The 20,793-nt window shown below is 52.3% G+C and overlaps 2 long non-coding RNA genes across 2 annotated transcripts in view; one reads left to right on the top strand and one right to left on the bottom strand.

Moving 5' to 3' along the window:
* Window positions 1-7,923, bottom strand: part of LOC110406801 — a 35,227-nt gene extending 27,304 nt beyond the window's left edge. The window contains exon 1 of the long non-coding RNA XR_002443576.1: window positions 7,792-7,923. This is a non-coding gene — a long non-coding RNA (uncharacterized LOC110406801). The remainder of the gene's footprint in view (window positions 1-7,791) is intronic.
* LOC110406802 lies at window positions 8,915-11,106 on the top strand. Its single transcript, XR_002443577.1, has 2 exons — window positions 8,915-9,663; window positions 10,479-11,106. It is a non-coding gene; the product is annotated as an uncharacterized LOC110406802 (long non-coding RNA).

Genomic DNA, 20,793 nt, shown 5'->3' with positions numbered 1-20,793 from the left:
AGTGTCAATAGGGATGGAGCGTTCTGAATGGGGTGGAAAGAGAAGCAGAAGAACCATCCTCTGCAGCAGAGACAGCCATAAATGTGGGCTGTGGACCCGGCTGGCAGATACAGCATGCCTCGAGGCTGCCAAAGGCACATTTCTGCCTGGAGCAAGGGGAAGTAAAGGCAGGACCAGACTGTCTGCAAGACCTCAGGTGCAGAGACATTCCATGCCCTGTTGCATGAACAGAATTGCCCTCTGCACGTCACCAAGGAGCTGAGCACATCCAAAAGCCCAGCTTGGAGGTCATCCCCAGATCCCTCCGACACTACACCAAAAACAGAGCCCCAGAGAGAGATCAGTGCACAGCCAGGCTATTCCTCAGCTTTGTGTCCTGCTGTTCTCCCACAGATGCAGGGGCACATCTGTGCCGTCGCGTGGAAAGGGCTTTCACAACATCCAGAGACACAAAACAGTATTGCACAACTTGGAGATGCAAAAGTAAACATCTCTGACAAGACAGCAGAGGGGCTTTCCCAGAGTGAAAAACTCATTTGGGCTTCTGGAAAAGGAGAGTAAGAAGTGTATTGGAGGATTCTGGGAGGAGTCTGGAAGAGGTGCTCCAGGCAGAGCCGCCAACTTTGGGGCATAAGCAAGAAGGGGATGCTTCTAGCCCCCCAAAGCGCACCCTCCCATACAGCCCACCCTGAGCAGCTCTGTAAAAAGGATTTGGCACTGTGTAGCAGGGTTCAAAACTAAAATAAACATGGAAATCTGCCTCCTTTGGCATTTAAAGAACCTAAATTTCCTTGATGGGGTGGGAGGCAGCATGAAGCTCTGTTTCTTTTCCAGAATGATCCGGGCGATGAAGGGATATGTCATCCCCTGCTTCCCACACCAAGAACAAGGCCTTCCTCAGCCCTCGCTGTTACTTCCAAGCAGATGCAGAACCTGGAGATCTGCAACTTCAAACAACAGAAGTTAAAAAAATACCATCACCTGGGGACAGGAAAAGCTCCCCTGCCGTCAGGCACGTTTCCAAAGGTGGCTCCCACATTTTGGTGTTAGCCAGCACGCACAGTTTCCCATTTTACTTATGCAAACACAGCTCTGGATACACGAGTGTCCACGTTTCACAGGCACTGGCTTTAAAGTGCTTGGGAAAAACACAGCTATTAAAAAAGAAAGGAAAAGAAAGTAGTAGCAGCCATATACCACCCCTTTGCAGGGAACAGTTCTGGACATCTTGCCCTTTATTTACTGAAAAAAAAGACAACATCGCTTTTCAGGGCTGAAACCCCCACTGCAGTTCCAACACGTGTCTATTTATCAGGAGAAAAGCTGAATATTTCCACTATCACAAGATTATTGCCAGTGCTCGGATTTTTCCCTAACCTCCAGCTAAAATCCTCTGAGCTAACACTCTGAAAATGGAACGGCATACAAAATCTGCACCCTGGCTCTCGAGGTGGAGGCCCACCCTTTCTCCCAATAAACAATTTTGCATACGTTTAAACCTCCCTCCTCTGGTTTCCCAACTCCTCCTGCCTAACCCCCCCAGCAAAGAAATTACAAAAATCCGTCATTTCTCTCTTTTCCCTTGCACCTCCATCTATCAGCGTTTCAAAGGCAGTCTCCTCAAATGCAGAGTGGAGCAGGAGATGGGCAGCGGTAATGGGAATGTGCTCCTGACTGTGCAAACCCACACAGAGAGTGAGGACAGGAGAGACTGCATTTGCATACATATTAAACGAGAGCAGTAAAAAATGCAGACGTGCAAACCATTTGGACATGGCTCGCCTCGGCGATGTGCCCTGCAAGGGAATCAATCTTCTGCATTCTTAAAGGGAAAAACCTGTTACGGAGAGAAAAGCAAAGCCAGAAAGACGTCTGCTTGCAAACACGGTCAAGGTTTGAAGACGATCCGACCTTCTGTCTTCACCATGCTGTGCAAAGGTACACATCGGAGGGTGAGACCCCAGTGGGAAACAGCTGCTGTCACTGGTGGGAGAGCTCCCAGGACCTTCTCCTGAGCAGGAACTGGAGCAAGAGTTCCTAGTTCCACATGCCCACCAGTGAGGGCAACACAGAGACCTTCCTGAGATGCCCGGCCCAGGCTCCAGGGAAGAATAAGTGACATCTGCATGCGTTGAAGAAGCCCAAACTCCGCATCCTAGTGCCTTCACCTACTGAAAAGTGAGTATGAAGAGTAATGTCCAGCTTTAGCCCTAAGTGTGATTCCATTTACTCCAAAAGCATGCATTGAGCCTGGGAAGAGCAGGTCCCAAAAATGGCTTTGGTCCAAAGTGGCTGGGAGTCTTTGTTGGCCTCATGGAGCTTTGCATCTCCCTGCACACACTGGCCTATCTTTGCACAAGCATCTCCCATGCCTGGGATCTACTGTGCCCCAGGAGGACCCAATCCAAACCCACCTCCATCCATCCCAGTGTCCTGGCTAAGGACATTCCCAAGATGGGATGTTACACCCAAGACAACCCATAAGGGCAGTGATGTTACAGCACAGGACATCCCTAGTGCCTCCAAGGGTACCAATCCAACAAGGCAAATCACACAGGCAAACTTACAGATTTCAAAGTCTGCAGGTTCAGATGCATAAAAAGTGCAAAATCAGTAACTTTTATATTGCCACTGAAGGAACCACAAAGATAAAAGCAATAATCTAGGAATGAAGATGCCATGAATATTTCTCATCTGCACTTCTTATAAGGGATATTTGGGACCAGTGGCTTGATTCTGCATTAGCCTTGTTCAAATGAGATAATTTACATTCCCTACTGGCTGAAAACAGCCTGTCAACATATTTACTTGTGTCAGGTTTCACTTCGAACCACGATGCTAAGAGCACATGGAGGGCGGGGGTTAGGGTCAGGAGCAGCAGAATGGCGAGGACAGGGCCTGGGGTGGGCATCTGGGCAGGCTGCAAGGCAGCAAAGTGCACGGTCCCGCTGGGAGGGCATCGGGACACACCAACCAGCAGCTGTTCTGCATCCTCCCATCTCCATCCTGCAGCTTCCCCTCTGCAAAACCAGGAGCTCACCACACTCGGCTGTCTGTCCTTGAGGCTGCGAACAGACAACTGGACATAACTCCCACTCAAGCACCGTGTTCTGTTACCACAGGAACCACCTCCTGCTGCTCAAACCTCACCCAGGCATTGTTCGTCCCCTCTGCTCTGATGGGAAATGCTGTCTGGAGCCTTCCCTTCACCTCCCCTTCCCAGCTACCTCCTGCTAAGCCAGATCCAATCACACCACCTGCTTATAGGGCCTGCTTCACCCCTGTGCCTATAGCCCAGAGCACCCAGAATGGGAATGTGCTGACAGGGCTTTCAGTGAACTTCCCCAGGTGCAGTGAGGCACAAGCACTGAAGCAGCATCTCCTCGTCCTCTCCTTCTCTACCAACCTCCAGCCCCAACAAACAAGCCCTGGATGGAAAAGCAGACAAAACATGCTTCCCAGCAGCCTGTCCAGTGTGGATTCTCTGGTGTCTCGTAAGGGTTGGGTTCGCATGCAGTTATTGTGCGCTCGAGTCTTTCCTTCTGTAGCCACCCACCCATTTTCACAAGACTTGCGGGAGCCGTACAAGAGCTCTACCCTTCAGCCAAACATAATTGAAACTCGTCGCTGGGTAGAAAAGAGGGGGAGGCGGGAACAAATGGATAGAGCGAGAAAGGAAGAAAGAGGCACGTACATCCACATGCACAGGCTGAAACACGGAGGCCTTACTCCCTTAAAAAAAAAAAAAGAAAAGAAAAGAAAAGAAAGAAAGAAAGGAAAAGAATGAAAAAGAAAAGGGAAAAAATAAAAAACAAAGTACGCCTGCAGTGGCCATGGCACCAGCTGAGCTGTTTGCTTGCACACTGCACAGTCCCTCTGCGTCAGCTGCTGGGGATTTACCGGCACAACTGATCCAGGAGAGTTGGTTCCCCCATGTGCGGGTGTTTATCCAGCACCCCGCACGGGAGCTGCCCCGTTCCCAATAGTGAGAGGCAATACGTAAATCTTTTGCGCTGCTAATTATACGCTGATTAAATTTTTGCAATAACAATGCCCCCAGGAAAGGGCAGCAGTGAGAATCTCAAAGAGGGAACCTGGGGATTTCCCCCCAGAAGCTGGACCCGTGCCTTGCCAGAGATGCAAAGGCAGAGGAAAGTGGAGTTCAAGAAAACAACAGAAAAACATTATTGAATAGCTGTCATTTGGCAAGTGTAAATGTATTAGTGATTGTGTTGATATGAGGCTTATATCAACATAGATTAATTTGATAATTGCCCGTGCAGAGAAGGAAAAAACAACAACCAAGTCCATTGCCGCTGACATCCGAAATGCCTCTCTTGGTTAAATGAATTTCCTTTTTTAACTTATCTTGAGGTAATAAGAAAGTTAGGGTGTAACCACAATCCAAAACCATCCCCCCACGTTATTCCCTTTTTGACCTATCTTATTTTTGGCATCAGCCCGACCGCCCGGAGCAATCGAGGGCCAAGGGCTTTATTTGTCCCTTTGGGGCGGATGAAAAGAAGGTAGAAAAAATGGAAGTTGTTTTGCTGAGGATCCCGTCCCTCGGCCTCCCCGTGACGCAGCTCACACGTCCCACACTGGTGGCCACGGGGAGCGCGTGCTGGGGCAGCACTCAGCGATGTCAAACGCACCCTGCAAATGGCCCCAAATGACATTTTTAGAGAGGCTCTGTTATCGGAGCCTACGGAATTAGCACCATGTAACATCCTTGGGCTGCAAGACGGCTCCTGCCAACGTCAATGGCGGTGTGGTATGGAGATCAAAGGTAAAGTGCAGCCAAGGAACTGGCTTGGCTGGTGGGAGGGCACGGGGGGAGCAGCCCCATCGAACCTCAAAATGCTCCGGAATGAAAAATTATCCCTGGCACTTGCCTAAATTAGGCAACCCACATGTGCAATTCTTCAGGAATATCCGCGAGTCGTTTATCTGAAAATGCAGCGCTAAAAGCATTGCCCTTCTGACGAAGAGTTAATCGCCCTGGGAGTAAATCAGAGGTCTCACCCATGCTGTGGGACTTCTCCCAGTGACACCACATTCCCACTTGGAGACGAGTTTCTTTGTTTGCTTTTCCCTAGTTATATAAGGGACATAAATTTTTTGTAGCGGAGAGAACTCCAGGCAATCTGCATCTCCCTCCAAGGCATCTCGCTATGGTTCAACTTGAACACTGCTGCTGTTGCTGCAGTTTTCCAGCTCCTGCCTATGTCTGCACTAAAGCCCCCGCATCAGGAAGTAGTAGCCTGCATGAAACAGCACTGCCTGACTCCAACCCCACAGAGCAAAGCCCTTTTCCACCCCCTGATCCCTATCCTACAAAGCAAAGCTGTGAGAACAGACAAGCTACAAAACCTTGGGCCAGCACAAGGATGTGCCCAGTGATGCTCCTCTGTGCAAGAGCACTTCAGGCGAACAAAGCAGTGGAACCCAAGCAAACGCTGCTTTGGAACTTGACCCTTTTCCACATCTCCCACAGCCCCTGGCTTTGCTCTGCGGGCAGCTCCAAGCTCCCTAGCCCCATCCCTCAGCTCTAGAGGAGAGAGCTGGGGAGGGGAGGCCGTGCTGGGAAGGTCTCAGAGAGGGCTGGGTGCTCACGGCCGGCTGGCGCCGCATTGCACGCATACCAGCAAACCTCAGCAGCCCCGGAAGGGGAACGCGGATGCTCCCAGGCCAGGCTGCAAGGAAGCCTTAACCCCTTCCCCGCTACGGCAAAGAAGCTCCTTGAGAACTGGAAGTCAGCGGGAGAGAGGAATCCACCCAAAGGCCTAGCATCCCGATGCCACATCCCTCCCTTCCTTGTGCTACTCTAAAAAATCCCTGGGAACATGGCTCTCCTCTTCCCCTTCCCATGGCCTTGAGGGGGAGGCGGGGGACAACCCTCAGCCCTGGCCAGAAGCCACACGTGCTCCCGGCACAGCCCAGGCGCCGCAGAGCCTGGGGTACCTCTCTGTTCACAGACAAGGACTGCGAAACACATGCCCTAGGGGACCCAAGGGATGGCTGCAAGCTGGCAAGGTTCACTCTGTGCTCCCTCATTCACAGCACCTAAAACTGTAGTATTGAGGAGGGCTCCTCATCAATATTGGAGGAGGAGAAATGCCCCAGATGGGGTTTTCCCTCAGGTGGGTCGGTGTGATCCCCCCGTGACTCAAGGCAGGTCAGTGCACATGGCTGACTGCACCAGGCGAGAGCCACTCCACATCCCTGTGTGCCCAGGGAAATCCCAGCCATCCCAGCTCCACGGCCTCTTCCTCAGCCTAGTTTCTCACAACAGCATATTTAGTGCAGAAAAATCACACTTATAGATCCAACGTGACAACAAAGACTTTTCCTTTTTTTTTTCCTCCTTTTTTTTCGTTCTGATTAAGAGGAAATAAATGGACCAAGCCCTTCCCAGCACAGGTGAGATCCCTGAAACCCATGGCTGAGCAGACAGAAGGAGCAGCAGCTCTCGGGGCTGCCCTCCCGGCACAGCACAGGGCTGGCGCTGCCCTTCAGCCCCGCTCGGTTCTCTCCAGCGCCACTGGGATCAGATCAGGCCCAACAGGATTAACCGCATAACAGCGCGAGGGGAAAGCAGATCCGCTGTTTGAAAAGAAACGCACAAACACACCCACCCGCCGAAGCCAGCGTCAAAGGAACTCGGCTCAGGAGTTGCCCCCGAATTTAGGTTTTCTAAAATTGAGATTTCATATTTTTGTAAGATAGAATTAGACCCCTTCGTCATAAATTAATAATCAAAGGCCCACAGAAATGTTTCCATAAACTATTCCTTAATTCCGAAGGAAACCATTTGTTTAAAAGAAGCAAGTGTCCCCCTGCAGAGCCGGCACTCCTGTAACTGCAGCGTGATGATAGAAAATGGGGCCGGATAGTAAAAATAACTTAAAACTATTCTAAACAACCACGAAGCTGAGTAATCTGTTTCAAAGTCCAAGTGGAGATACCCCGGTGACAGGGCCCGCAGAAAACGCGAAGGTGCATAGTTAAAAGGGGAGGGGAGCAACAAAAACAAACAGTTAAAATAGTACAAATTCCTTCAGATACTATTGGTGACAAAAGATGAAAGCTGGGATTTTCATCCTCTTTCCAACATCCCTGCTGCCGTGAGGCCAGGGGCTTCTCCAGGGCTCCATTGCACCCCTCAAGCACTGGTCCCTGGGTGTGGAGCAAACACTGAACACCGGAGCACCGTGTTCCTCTAAGAAATCAAAGGAAAATACAGGCACCCTCTCCCCAGCTGGTAGCAGCCAGTGCAACCCCACGAAGAACAGGGGAAGGAAAGGCCAAGCCCTGATCTCTCAGGCTTTTGTGCTCCAGCCTCACTTGTATACACGGCTCTCACGTTACAAAACGTGTAAGCCACTGTACTAATGGCAAGGTGCCATCGGCATAAATACATTTGTATCTGGACAAAGGATCTGTCCTCAAGTCAGGATCTTCATTAAAAATGAGTTTGTAAGCATTTCCCCTCATTCTTTTGATTCATTTCCACAAAAACAAAATGTGTCGTTGCGTCAAAGTTGCAAGGATGCCCAACACGAGGCCGCCCCAAGGGCTCAGCCCCAGCCACCGCACTCTCACCACGCTCAGCTTTCCCAGGCTGGTGGTTGTGAGGTCTGATCTAATGATGGGTACACCCACAGCATGGCAAGTACAGAGAATCATAGAATTGTTAGGGTTGGAAAAGACTTCTAAGACCTCCAAGTCCAACCATCAACGCATCCCCACCATGCCCTTCTGTTCCACATCCCTACAGTTCTGGCATACCTCCAGGGATGGTGACTCCACTGCTCCCTGGGCAGCCTGTGCCAACACCTCGCCACTCTTTCTATGAAATGCTTTTCCTAATATCCAGCCTGGCCATACAAACACAAAACATAGCTGTGATGCCTTGTTCAGGAGGCTCCAGTGGACACTGCTGGAGATGGGCAGTCTCCTAGGGAAGATCTCAGCGCGTTGTTTGGACGTGTTCCCATACCATCCCTGCTCAGCAGGGAGCTGGGCAGACCTGCTCACAACCAACACAGCCAGTCCTTTGCGCCCTATGCCGCGGCTAACCTCAACGCAGGTCGGGCAGATGTAAGCACACCATGGCTATTCACCCGCATCACGTTGACAACGTGGCACTTGAAAGCCAACTAAAACGTGCGTCAAAGCAGCACGCGGTGACTGGCAGTGGCTCAGCCCTCCTGGTGCGCGCAGCCTGCAGGCAGCGGGGCAGAGCCTCCCACTGGATTGTCCCACTGTCCCCCCAGCCCCGGGGCACTCTCTGGTGGCTGGGCTCCAGGGAAAATTGCTCTGGAATTTCACAAGCGGTCGAGAGCCCCAGAAGGAGGTGCCAAAATGACAGTAAAGCCCGTGGGAACGGGCAGCCTGTTGCAACAGAGGGACAAGTGACAGTGACAAACCTTTCCTTGTGTGTGCCCAACAAAGGCACAGCAGAAGCCCAGTGGCCGTTTTTCTGCAGCCACCCCTCTCCAAAAAAACATTTCAGCCTTCACTCCCTTCTTCCAAAACATCTGACCACCTTCAGTTCTGCCTTGTGCTGCTGTAGCAAGGGAAGGGCTCCTGCTTTCTGATTACTGATGAGGAGCCAACATCCAAAAAAAGGCCACAGAACCAAGGCAGACTGAGTCTGCGGTGAGAGCCCATAGCTTTTATCAGGCCAACTGACAGAGCTGGAAAAACAGCAGGCTGTATTTGGGGCACAACTGGCTTTCTTCGGGGTCTGCCTGCGTTGTATGCAGGAGAAGCCCACGGTGCAGACAGGGTGTTCCTAGGCTGCACCCTGGGTTAAAAACACCGCTGGCTGAAGAGCTGGAAAAAAACATGAGTTCAAACAGGCAGGCAGCAGAGAGGGGGATTTCCAAAAAGGTGGGGAAGCAACCATCAAAGCAAGCTTTCCAAAGGGCTCCATGCGTGGGGTTCTCTTTGGGCAGGGAAAGCCTTCCAAGATCTGACTCCAGAACAACTTCAGACGTCAACACGCGAAGCTGCCTCGGTCCCCGCTCCTGCAGCGGTCTGGGCAGGCAGGTGGCTCCGTGGGGGTTAAGAACAAAGCACAGCGGCAGCACTGAACCTTCTGTCCTTTTTACACAACGCTCTCATTGCAAAGAAGCCATAAAGCAGAGCTATTTTAACTCTTCTTTACAGCAGAGAGAAGCATGGGAGGGACTCAGAGCAAGGAGAGTTGATCCTCGCACCTGAAACACCACCACTTGATCCTTCACCAACCACCAGCCAGGCAGAAGGACTTTGGGTTTTATCCCAGGTCACTGCTGGAGCATGGAAACATCTTCCACATCGGATGTTTGGGGGTCACACACCCTCTGGGCTTGCTGCAGGGATGAAGGTCCCTTTATTTGCGATAAGAGCATGGAGAAGGGTTGGTTTGTTCCTTAATGGCGATCACCAGGGAGATTTGCCCAGCCTCACCCAGAAGATTGCTCCCCTCATGCCTGAAGTACAGCTGAGGCTGTGCTTGTCCTCCAACTGCCCCAAGAAGAGAGGCAGCACTTATCTGCGCTTCACAGACAGCTCACAGGAGGCAGAGAGACAAAGCCCCAGCTTCCCTCTGCTTCCCCAGAGAGCCAGGGTTGGGGATTTCATGGTGTCCAGGCACCTGAACCTGAGTCCAAGGTAAGGAATGAGGAACCAACCCTAAAATCCCAGAATGCAGGCGCAGAGACCTGGCTGCAGGCCCCCTCACCAAGTCCCATCTAGCTGGGATTGCTCTCCGAGGACTCATCCCAGCCTTCGTGCTCTGGATTGTAGCAGAGGAGCAGTTTGTGCTGCTTGCAGAACAGAACTCAGCCTTCTGATACCTTTGGCACTTCCTCCATGAGCTGCTTTGAAGATTAGGGCCAGACCCTTGGCTTCAACAGCTGATGGGGAGCCAGTGGAGCAGCTGGAGCTCCCGGTGGCCCGGCCTTTCAGGGCTGCACACGGTCCTGCTCAGCACCAGCTGCTCCACCACTGCACTGCTTCTACTCTCAGCTTCTGCTCTGAGTCATGGAAATGCAGCCAGCTTGAACCAAGCAGCGGGATCGATACAGCAACAGTCATCCCCAGGTTGGAAGGCAGAAGGTGACATTTTTTGGAAAGAGGTGTTGCCTGGTCTTCACAGCTAGCAAAGAGCCGTGCAAGACTGGGATGCACTCAGTATCTGCCCTCCTACTCCTCATTGCATTGCCCATCCCCAGAGCCCTGCAGCATTCCCTGGCTTGGGGATGATGGGCAGCAGCAGGAGCAACATCTCCTGGGGGTAAGAAGGCATTAGGAGGGTTGAGAGTATGAGTAGCCTTGGTGGGAGCGCAGGGTGGGAACACAGTGGCATGTTTTTGGTTTATCTGTGTGTTTTTCACTGAACGCCCAGTCTTAGACACTGCATGTCCACAAACACACGTGGCAAAGGTACCATATTTGGTCTAATCATTACTGATTACTGCCTGCAGAGTCCTGCACAGAGCTCGGCCTCAAGGTGCTCACCGAGGCATCCATCCCCACGACCACGTCCTGGCTCTCCCAGCCAGGAGCTGTGGATCAGCACAGCTGGATATCACTTGTCCCCAGCCCTGCGACATCCACCAGCACAGCTCCCTTCGCCCAGATCCCCCCAGCCGCTTTGCAGACTGCCAACTGAAAGGCACGTGGACCACGAAAAGCTACAGTCGAGCTGAATCCCCAAACGAGGGAGGAGATCCACGCCTGACAAACTTGCATCCGAAGCATCTCCCTCCAGCAGGAGCTGGGGCACGGGGGCAGCCAGGCACTCTGTGCTGCGAAGTGACATGCATCAAAGTAACATGTGGCACAGTCACAGCCATTCTATTAATTTAAGTTAATTTCCTGCAGTTCTGTCTTAGTTTTCCAGCAGATTCGGGACTTAAAGGTTAAAGCGTAACCTTGTCTCGGTAGCTTGCTATTCGCTCCATGCAAATGTCTACCTACAGCCTGGTAATTACATGCATTTCCAAAGAGCCAATCCGCCGTCAGCCTGACAGATACTGATCTTCCCGTTTTATTTTTAGCTCTGTGCTTCCCCCTCTAGATGCAAAAAAAAATTCTGTTTGTTCCATCTCTGCTACAGCCTCTTTTTTCCCCAGCTCACCAGCGAGCTCCTGCCTGAGCCGGGCTGCAGCCGGCAGCAGCGCGGGGCTCCCGGCAGGACATTGTCCCCACGCAGGGGGACAGGGGGTGGCAGGTCCTTTAGGGCCACTGGGGGAATTTGTCTCCTTTGGCAGTGGGGGTGTTTAAATGGGGAACTCAAGGGAGACGTGGAGCTGCATGCACGCACGCACGTGCTTGCTCGATGCAGGGGAGCTGGGCACTTTCTTTCTGGGACTTCTCCAGCACACACACATCCAGCAGAGAGAAAAGGGGGCAAACCTGGCCAAACCCAGCCGCACGCTCCTGGCTGCAAGTCCAGGATCTGTTTGCCACACAGAGAGAGGAAGGTGGGCACAGCAGAGGTCAGCCACGTACACACGAGGCTCGGCTCTGCTCTGCTGATGTTCCAGCCTCTAAAATGGGCACACATGAGAATTAGCACATGTGGCACCATTGGTGACATCATGCTGCCATCCTCCATAAGCCACTCTGGTGGCTTTGGGGTGTCCTGTGGAAGTTTCACCCCATCTGCCCGTCCCCACCAAAGAGAAGCCCAAGAGGGCAGCTGTAAATCAGGAGACTGAGAGAAACAGGGATCAGGTTCTTCTTATTTGCCTTTCTTTTTGGAAAGAGTCTTTGGAGCGCAGATGGGTTGGGCTTTGAGGGGTGAGGTCTGCATGCCTTTCTCTCTCTTTCGAATGCATATTTCACATTTAAACCAGAACAGACTCGCAGAAACTTTACTCACACAACAGAGAAAAAAAAAGACATTGAGCCCCAGCAGCAACACGCTTGGGGAAGGCTGGCTGCTGGACCACGGCACAGAGACCAAACCCACCATGGGCAATGCTGACCCACGGGTACAGCCCTGGGAATGGACAGTGCACGAACAGAGAAAGGAAGCCTGGATGCAAGGAAGCCACACAATAAAATGCATGTGATAAACAGCTGAAGTTAAAAAAAAAAAAAAAAAAGGAGGAGCAGGGGTGGGTAAAGCAGAGGGAAGGTTTGAGGCAGCTGCAAAAAATGAAAGACAACAGAACTGGGGCTGATGCACCCAACGCCACCAACACCTCCCTGTGCTCAGCCCTGTGCTGGCTGCCCCGGCTGCAGCCCCGCCACGTGGGAAGTCCTCATTATGTCTCATGACTGCAACTAAGGGATTGCTGCTCTGGTTAGACTTGTAGGGACTTCCAGGTTACAACAGCATGAAAATCCAGAAATTATCCCTGCACGGTTTTACATTTCCAGCGCAATCTCTTCTGAAATTGTGCACAAAGACAGCACACAATGCTGGAAGATGCCTACCCAGAAGCCTTCCAACACTTCCAACAGGTGGCTTTAGGTCTGGGCTCCGCCATTCCAGTTTTCCCCTCCCACAGCCCATAACCTAAAAGCCCTTCCCACACACCACTGGGGAGCAGGAGCCATCCCCACGGCTTCCATGGGCTCCGGATTGAACCACGGGAATACAGAGAACGCACCTATCCCCACTGCAGAGTCGAAAGAGCTGAGGAACACAGACGAAGCTATTTATTTAACAGCCCACACGCTAGGAATCGAGCTCAGCTCCCCAATCCCCATCCTCCTGCACAAAAACAAATAGATAAATGAACAAACGGACCTGCCTCCCGCTGAGGAGGGGTTGGGGAGCTCCAGGGGAGCTCTGCCGCCCACCGCACCTCCGAGCCCCGCACCGACGCCAGCAGGGGCTGAGCTCCACCAGAGCCTGTTCCTCCAAAGCCAACGAGTTTCGCCAAAGGGATTCAGGGCAAGCGATGAGAAAAGGCTGGTGCAAGCCTACCCCTTCGCCACGTTCCTGCGAAACATCTTTAAATCTCAGAGCTTTGCATAATCACGTTTTAAACGATTCAAACCTGGCACTGCCAGCGTTCCGTTTGCGCGTCGCTTTCTTGCTGCTGGCTCGTTTGTTTTGTGTTTTCAACCATCGTGCAGCCTCCATTTTCCTTTGTGTGATTCACTCACACCGTTCCCACCTCAGCTTGATTTCTAAAGGCTGGGTACCTCCAAGCCTTTTTCCATGCACCTGGGAACAGTGGCCATATAATGGGGGCAGGACCCAGTTTGCCTCCATCCCAGGCAGCCCTGCATGCAGCAGCAGAACCCATTGCCGTCACACTTTTAACCTCTCCTCCCACACTCATCCCTCAGGCTCCGTGTCTTTGTGGTGCTTTTCTCCAAATCCCTTCCCAGTGGGTTTACACTTGAGTGTCACTGCAGTGCCCAGGCTTGGGCACTGGGAAACGGTGCTGCGAGCACAAGCAGGAAAGAAAGAACGAGGGGAGTGTCTCCAGGGCTGCCTGACACGTGGCCTCAGCATCTGTTGCCCCCAAAATATCAAAAGGCTTTTACACAATGCATGTACAACAGAAGGTTTTAGCTTCTCTGCAACCGGAGCTGGCACCAGAGCTGGGTCCCCACCAATACCATTTTGGCCAGGGCTTATCCCAGGCACGTGGGGCCGTTTCTCCCCGGGCTCCCAGCTGTAGGATTCCTCCAGATCTCCATTTTCCATGTCACATGGCTATTTCTGCCCTCTCACAGCCAGCCTTCCCAGGCTTTCTCTGCATGTCTTTCCTCCTCGGTTATTTTCGGTCTCTGCCTTTCTGCAACTACACATCCACTGGCACACAGGGGAGGGCTGGAACAGCTGCAGAGACTACAGAGAGAAAAATCACACCCTGGAGGGGGGCACACAGCGGGTGCTCCCCATCCCTCAGTTTCCCCCTGCCCACCTGCAGCTTTCCTTTCCAGCACTCCCTGCAATAAGGACCACATCTCCCCACTGCCATCTCCAGCCCTTCACAAGACACCCTCACCACGAGGACGGATGGAAATGGCTCAGACCAACCAATTGTTATCCTCCTTTGCACCCCCCTTGCTGCCAGGTCCTAGTGATGTCTCCCATGTGCCCAGTCCCAATCAGACCCATGGAGTCATCAGGAATCTCCCCCTCTGCTCCAGCCCTGCTCCGCTGTTCCCCTTGGCCTTGCTGTTCCTTCATGGGCTGCTTGTCTATTTCGGAGCCCCTGATTGTATCTGACAAGGTCTCCTAATTGTCTCCACTGATTTTACTAGAGACTGATTTTAAAAGCAGCTCAGTAACTTCGTCACTTCAATATCATTGCTGAATTCAGCTCCCTCATTTATAAATGGGCCTACTCCTGCTCTTTCTCCCCTGGTATGTTTGCCAAATCCCTTTTTATTTCTCTTAACCCCTTTGGCTAACATTAACAAGCAAAAACTCAGTAATATTTGATATTATATGTATATAAATAAAAGCAGGAAAAGATCTTATTCACTCCTGTTATAGCTACTAAAGCAGGCCTAGGGCTCTGCAATAGCAGCTTTACTGCATACATTAAATATCTCCATTACTTTATTAATGTGCAGAACATTGGTATTTTATTGGATAGTTTGGTTATTTACCTTATAAAGTAACGCAGGCATCACAAAGCACAAAAAGAGGGTATTAATTCCTCCTCCCGAGGTCTGCATCTCTACAAACAGAATCAACACAAGACTACCAAACCCAAACCCCAGGTGCTATAAATGAGTTTGCTTTCTTTTCCAAGAGTTGGGGAGGAGAGGGAAGAACAGCAGCAGCATCACTCACTGCCAGGAACAGCCTCCTGGTGCCAGCTTCGTGGAATCATGGGATCATTACAGTTGGAGAAGACCTCCAAGATCACCAAGTCCAACCCCAACCCATCCCCGCTGAGCTTCACCCAGCCCACAGCCAGCAGAGGGGCAAACAAAAACTAGAACAAACCAAAAGCCAACACAGAACAAGGAATTCTCTGTCTTCCATATCTTCAGAGGCTTCTCATCCATCCATGGTTTGAACAATGCACCAAACCACCAGCAAAATGGCAACAGACCCACTCGGTGACCAAAAAACACCCCCGAAAGTTCTTCAGAAAGGACTTCCAAAAGGACTTTAAAAAAAATTAAAATAATCCGGATAAATCAAGTCATCCCTGATGAAAGAGGCCGGCTTCCCAGCTCCATGGCCTGAATTTTTATTTATCTTCCTTTAAATCGCTGCCTCAAAGACTCCCCAACCTGGGCACCCCTTCTGGTTCCCTACAGAGTGAAGACGAGCAGCAAAACTCAGAAAGAGCTCCTGGAGGGTCCCACCCCACAGCTCAGCATCGCAGCTCCCTTGGGCCCCTTGAGGTCGGGGTCGCGTGGGAGCAGCAATGGGACAAGCAGGGTGAGCGGCGCGAGTGCATTTTGGAGCTGTGGGACATCTGCACTGGGTGCTCAAGCAGAAATTCACAGCGTTTGCTTTTTTGGTATAAAGAGAGAAAATGCTGAGGGAGAACCCAAAAACGGGCACATGGGGCTCAGCATGTCAGCTTCCCCCCCTCCAACCAGTGCTGGTCCTGAGAGGATGGAGAGGTGGCCCTTGTGGGACAAAGCCCTTCCCAAAGGGCCACAGTGCAGTGCAGAGATGAGCGTGAGGATGAAGGATGCTCAGACCCCGCCTCTTCTATGCACAGCACGGAGGGGCAGGGAGGTAACCCCATAGCAGGGCTGAGGGGACAAGTGACAATTCCATCCCTGCCTTTTCCCCTGCAAACACTCCCCAACCCCTTTTTCACGGGTGCAACACCATGCCCCCCTACGTTCCTATCCCCTTCCCCATCATCCTCAGCCACGCTCCCTTCTTTAAGCATCCAGCTCCCTCCCACCCACCTATTTTTAAACCCAGCCAAGCCGGAGCAGGGGCCCAGATCTCCTCTTTTTTTTTTCCCGGGGGCCATGATTTGGGGCGAGACGGGGAACAGAAGCACCTGCTGAGCTCCCACAGAGCGCCGGCAGCCGGAGCAGAGCGAGGGCGGGAGAGCAGCTCCCCTTGCAAAGTCTGTCCTGTGCTGTCTAATAACACAAGGTGTCATTGTATACCCAAATCAGTGCCTGGAGCTTTATTTATAACAACTGAAACACAAAACCCAGCAGGCCAGAAACGGCGGAGGGAGTGGGAGAGCAGAGAGGGCAGGGAAGCAGCCGGGTGAAATCTCCCGATTTAGCAGGATTTGCCTTGAGATTTTAAAGCTGGATTGAGGCAGGGAGGATGTGAGGGGCCACGGGAGGAAGAAGGAGAGATGAGAAGGAGGGAAACCAAGCTGGCGCGGTGTTGTGGCCACAGCAGGGTGACAGCATGGGGCCATGGGGGTGCTTTGATTGCAGCCAGCATAAGGACATGGGGACAAGCTCCAGCTCCCCTGGGACTCCAGTGCTTTTACAGCTACCCCTTTTTAAAGGCCACTTTGGGGCTTTTCAGCCACCTCCTGACCACAGGAAGAGCGTTACAGCTGCTTCCAGAGGGCTCCCTCTCACCCTGGAAGAGCCTTCACACCGGTTCTATCTGCAAATTCGGTAGGAGCCACCCAAGAAGGACTCGCCCAGCCCGGCAGGCAGCAGTCCCAGCGCTGCCTCGGGCACAGCCTCAGCACCCACAGCTTGCACGACCCCGCTGCTGCGCGCCCTGACCTCCTACTGAACTCGGTGGGAGCAGAGGTGGCTCAGCACCAAAAGGTCCCAGCCCTGCACTTACAGCACGGGGAGATGCGCTCTCGTCGGGTGGGTCCAGATGTTATCAGCACCCCCAGCAGCTGGCTCGTCTGCTCCCTCGTGCCGGAGGCTCCTGCTGCTGGCGGCCACATTGGTGGAAGAGCTCCCGCGCTCTCCTCCATGGCTCCCGGGCAAAGCCTGGCAGCTTTGCCTGAACTCCTTTTCCCCACCAGCTGCCAAGCTTTGTATGGGAGCGGGTGAGGTGGGAGCATTCATGTCCCATTCTTCTGAGTCAGGGTGGAGGTGGGAGGGAAATAGTAAACAGCTGGAGGGGGGAAAGGGGAAGGTAACCTGGTATGGAGCTGCAGCTAGGGATGCCGCTCGGTGTTCACCTCCCGCGCAGACAGATATTTAAATCACCAGGTGCAAAAGCCACTGAAAGTTCAGACTGAGTCAGAGCTTCAAAATTTTACCCATTAACAGGCAAGAGAATGAACAGGCTCATTAAGAGATAAAGCTGAATCCTTTCTTGCAGTCTCTCCTGAACCAAAGGCCCCTCTGGTCCAGCTCTGGTTCTGCTGGAGTCAGTGGAAGCTGTGCTCCTTGCAAAAAGACACAGCCAAACTGCAAGAGAAATTCATAACCAGCAAGGGAAACAACTCCCACCAACTTGACCAAGACTTTAAAGCCTCCCTCTCCTCCTACTCCATCCCAATATTGGTCTCAGATGTTCCCTGACTCTATCTCATGTTCTCTCACTCATGAGCACCCAACGGCAGCAGCCAGCATCGGCCCCACCAGGCTGCCTGCAGAGTTCCACTTGCGAAACTGTTGCTCGGCAAATGTGCAACTAAATTCTGTAAAACAGGCATGCCTGGAATCAGACGTTGGCTGGGGACTTAAGTGAGCGTGCCTCCAAACCTGCCTCTGCGTTCAGCCATGCTGCCGTATACAGAGCTGCAAAACAAATGCTTGGCTTGTTGCACATCTTGACCTCGGCACCGGGCTGCTGGTCCCCACTCTCCCACAGCCTGCGCATGGGGCAGAGCCAGTGGGGAAAACGGGGCAAGACACATGTGGTCCTGGCTGCACTGTTTTGTCAATATGAAAACAAGAGCTGTCGTGGGGAACTGCAGGACCTCAGGTCACGCAGGTCTGCCCCATGGGGACGGTTTCTCAAGGCAGACAGCCAGGGTAAGCAAGACATCAGTCCCACATCGACTAGAGGGGGTGGAACTTGGGACCCCTCAGTCCACGCAAGGGCTGGAGACATCATCGTCGTTCCAGAACAGGGCTCAGGAAACCTGAGCGTTCCTGGAAATTTCTGGCAAGTTATTTCAGAAGGCTTTGTCCTACACAGGAGGGCAGGATTTTTCTTATAAGGTCTTTGTGGACAAGAAAACATCTCTCTTTTCCTTCTCTCAGCTTGCCATCCCATGCCCACATCCCACCAGAGTAAACCACTGCACAGAGCCTTTTCTGAGCAACAGATCGGTTTTTACTCCATTTTGCCTCCCTGAGAAGACTGAGCTGTACAGGCAGGTGGGCAGTAAGAAGGCAGGTCCCCACATGAGAGCACAGCTCTGCTGCAGCCCCAGCTCACAGCGAGCATCACTGGGAGCCCCAGCACTGAGCTGGTGCATGGATGCTTCCCGGGCTGCGGTTCCATGCAGTACCTGTGAGAAACACCAGATCCAGAGGGTGTTGCATCCCCAGGACAATTTGGCTGTGTTCAAACCATGACCTCCAGGAACCAGATTAATTACAGTGATGCTGAACATGACTTTGTCTGCAGGGGCAAGTCATGTTTGACATCTCTGCCAGCTGGTTGCAGGGCTGGAGGATGAGAGCAACCTGAATGATCTCTCCCTGTGCTGTTTTACCAGTACAACTCATTGACAGTGCAGGTTTTGGGGAGAACAGCCTGCAGCAAAGCCTCAGCAAGCAAAGCCTTACACCCAAGCAGCCACTCACTGGGCAGAGGGCAGCTGCATTGCAGTGCCACGCTGACACACAACATTTGAAGCAGTTTCCAGGGACTTCCATCAAGCAATGACCAAGTTTCATGGAGCATCCAAGCAGGGGATGGCTTAACCTATTTTTATTAACACAGTTCAGGAGATCTCCTTAGAGAAAGGTAGCACGTCTCATGCATGAAACAGCATGTTCCCCAGCCTGATCCACTGATTTTAGCTAGCATGCAAAAATCTGATGTTATTTCTCACCTGCTGATGGGTCCTGACCGTGGGAGGATCGCACAGTTGCTCCCACAGTCCCAGACAGCCCTACAAGCTGGAGCAAGGGTTCCCCAAAGGGGCAGCTTCCCCTCCCCAGCCACCCCTGCACCTGGCTGTGGGCTGCCCACCTCCTCCCACTGTAGGGCTCTGCCTCGAGAACTCGGAAACAAATCAACAAAAAGACAAGCTGAACTTTGAGGCCAAAAAGGGATTTGAAGCAAAAGGGAAGGGGGGTGGCTAGGGAAGGAATCTGAAGTTGCATCACTTGGAAATACCCGAGCGCTTCAGAATTGTACGTACATGTTCGACTTCCTACTGTTTCTCCAGGAAACTGCTTAGGAACAGCAAAGTGACACCAAAAGGAGCCCAATCACATTTGCCTGCACCACATAAAAACAGTCTTGAATTTAACACAAATAGGCCCACCTGCAAAATATTCCCCTCCTTGGAGGTAGGTGCTGTGGGGGTTTGGAGCTCCATGCAGACAAGTGGGGCGAGAGAGGTTTGAGATATAAACCAATCCAGCACTTTTGCCCTTCGTCTGGCTTCAAAACCCATCTGCAGACTTTCTCCATGGTATTTCAAACACTTCTAAGAACACAGACTAAAACTGGGTTTCATTTTGTTCAACAGAAGTGACCGTGACGCTTTCATGACAAGGAAAATAAAACGGAGAGGAAAATCTTATTTTTCAATAAAAGTTTTGTACTTTCAGGAAACCAGTCTGCTTCCCAAGCAGCTCCCATGCAGACAGAAGAACTGCAACCAGCTCTGAGAAAGAAAGCTCCTACCACGCATCTCACAGGGACCAGTCTGGGTCCGGCTGGTGGGATGGGCAAGCCAGGAGAGGTCCTGGCCCTTCTCACCCAGCCTCAGTGGAGCAAAACCTTTGCTCTGCTGCAAAAGGTGGATTATAGAATGGGTTGGGGTGGAAGGTACATAGAGAGTGTCCTGTTCCAACCCCAGTAGGTGGCAACCAGTTGCCAGATCATGTTGCCCAGGGCCCCAAACAGACTGGTCTTGAGCACTTCCAGGTATGCAGCATCTATAGAATCAAACCACAGAATCACTGAGGTTGGAAAACACCTCTCAGATCCCCAAATCCAACCCCAACCCATCCCACCGTATCCAATGACAAATCCCTCAGTGCCACATCTCCAGGGCTCTGGAACACCTCCAAGGATGGTGACTCCACCACTCCCTGGGCAGCCTGTAGCAGTGCATTACTGCTCTTTCTGAGAATATTTTTTTCATAATATCCATCACTTGGATGGCACAACATGAGGCCATCATCTCTCATCCTATCACTGTTCCCTGGGAGCAGAGGCTGATCCCCACCTCACCACAACCTCCTGTCAGGGATTGCAGGGAGTGATGAAGTGTTCCCTGAGCCTCCTCTGCTCCACCTTGAACCATCCCAGCTCCCTCAGCCACTCCCCACAGCGCTGTGCTCAGACTCTCACAGCTCCACTGCCCATCTCTGGACACGCTCCAAGGCCCCAGTGTCTTTATTGCAGTGAGGGTCCTAGAACCAAGCACAGCACTGAGATGCAGCCAAGAGATCACCCAGTTCCAGCTCCCGTAGGTGGTCACTTGTCTCCTACCAGCTCAGGCTCCCAGGGCCCCATCCAGCCTGGCCTTGAGCACCACCAGGGACGGGGGATCCACCACCACTCTGTGCAACCTGCTCACCCTCTGAGGTTTCCTTTCTGGGGGCTATAAGAGAAAGGCAATATCAAAACTATGGACCTGATGCTTCAATCCCTCAGACCACCGACCCAGTCCAGGACCGGCTCAGCTTGAGTCCTGCATGCTGCCCTGTGCCCACAGCGCCCGGCCTGCTCCCACACATCCGCCGGCGATCCACCCCGCGCTCCTCCTC

The sequence above is a fragment of the Numida meleagris genome, chromosome 16, assembly GCF_002078875.1.
Source record: "Numida meleagris isolate 19003 breed g44 Domestic line chromosome 16, NumMel1.0, whole genome shotgun sequence".
NCBI classification, from domain to species: domain Eukaryota; kingdom Metazoa; phylum Chordata; class Aves; order Galliformes; family Numididae; genus Numida; species Numida meleagris.
Note: the sequence above shows the minus strand (reverse complement) of the source record. Positions and strands in the feature narration are given on the sequence as shown.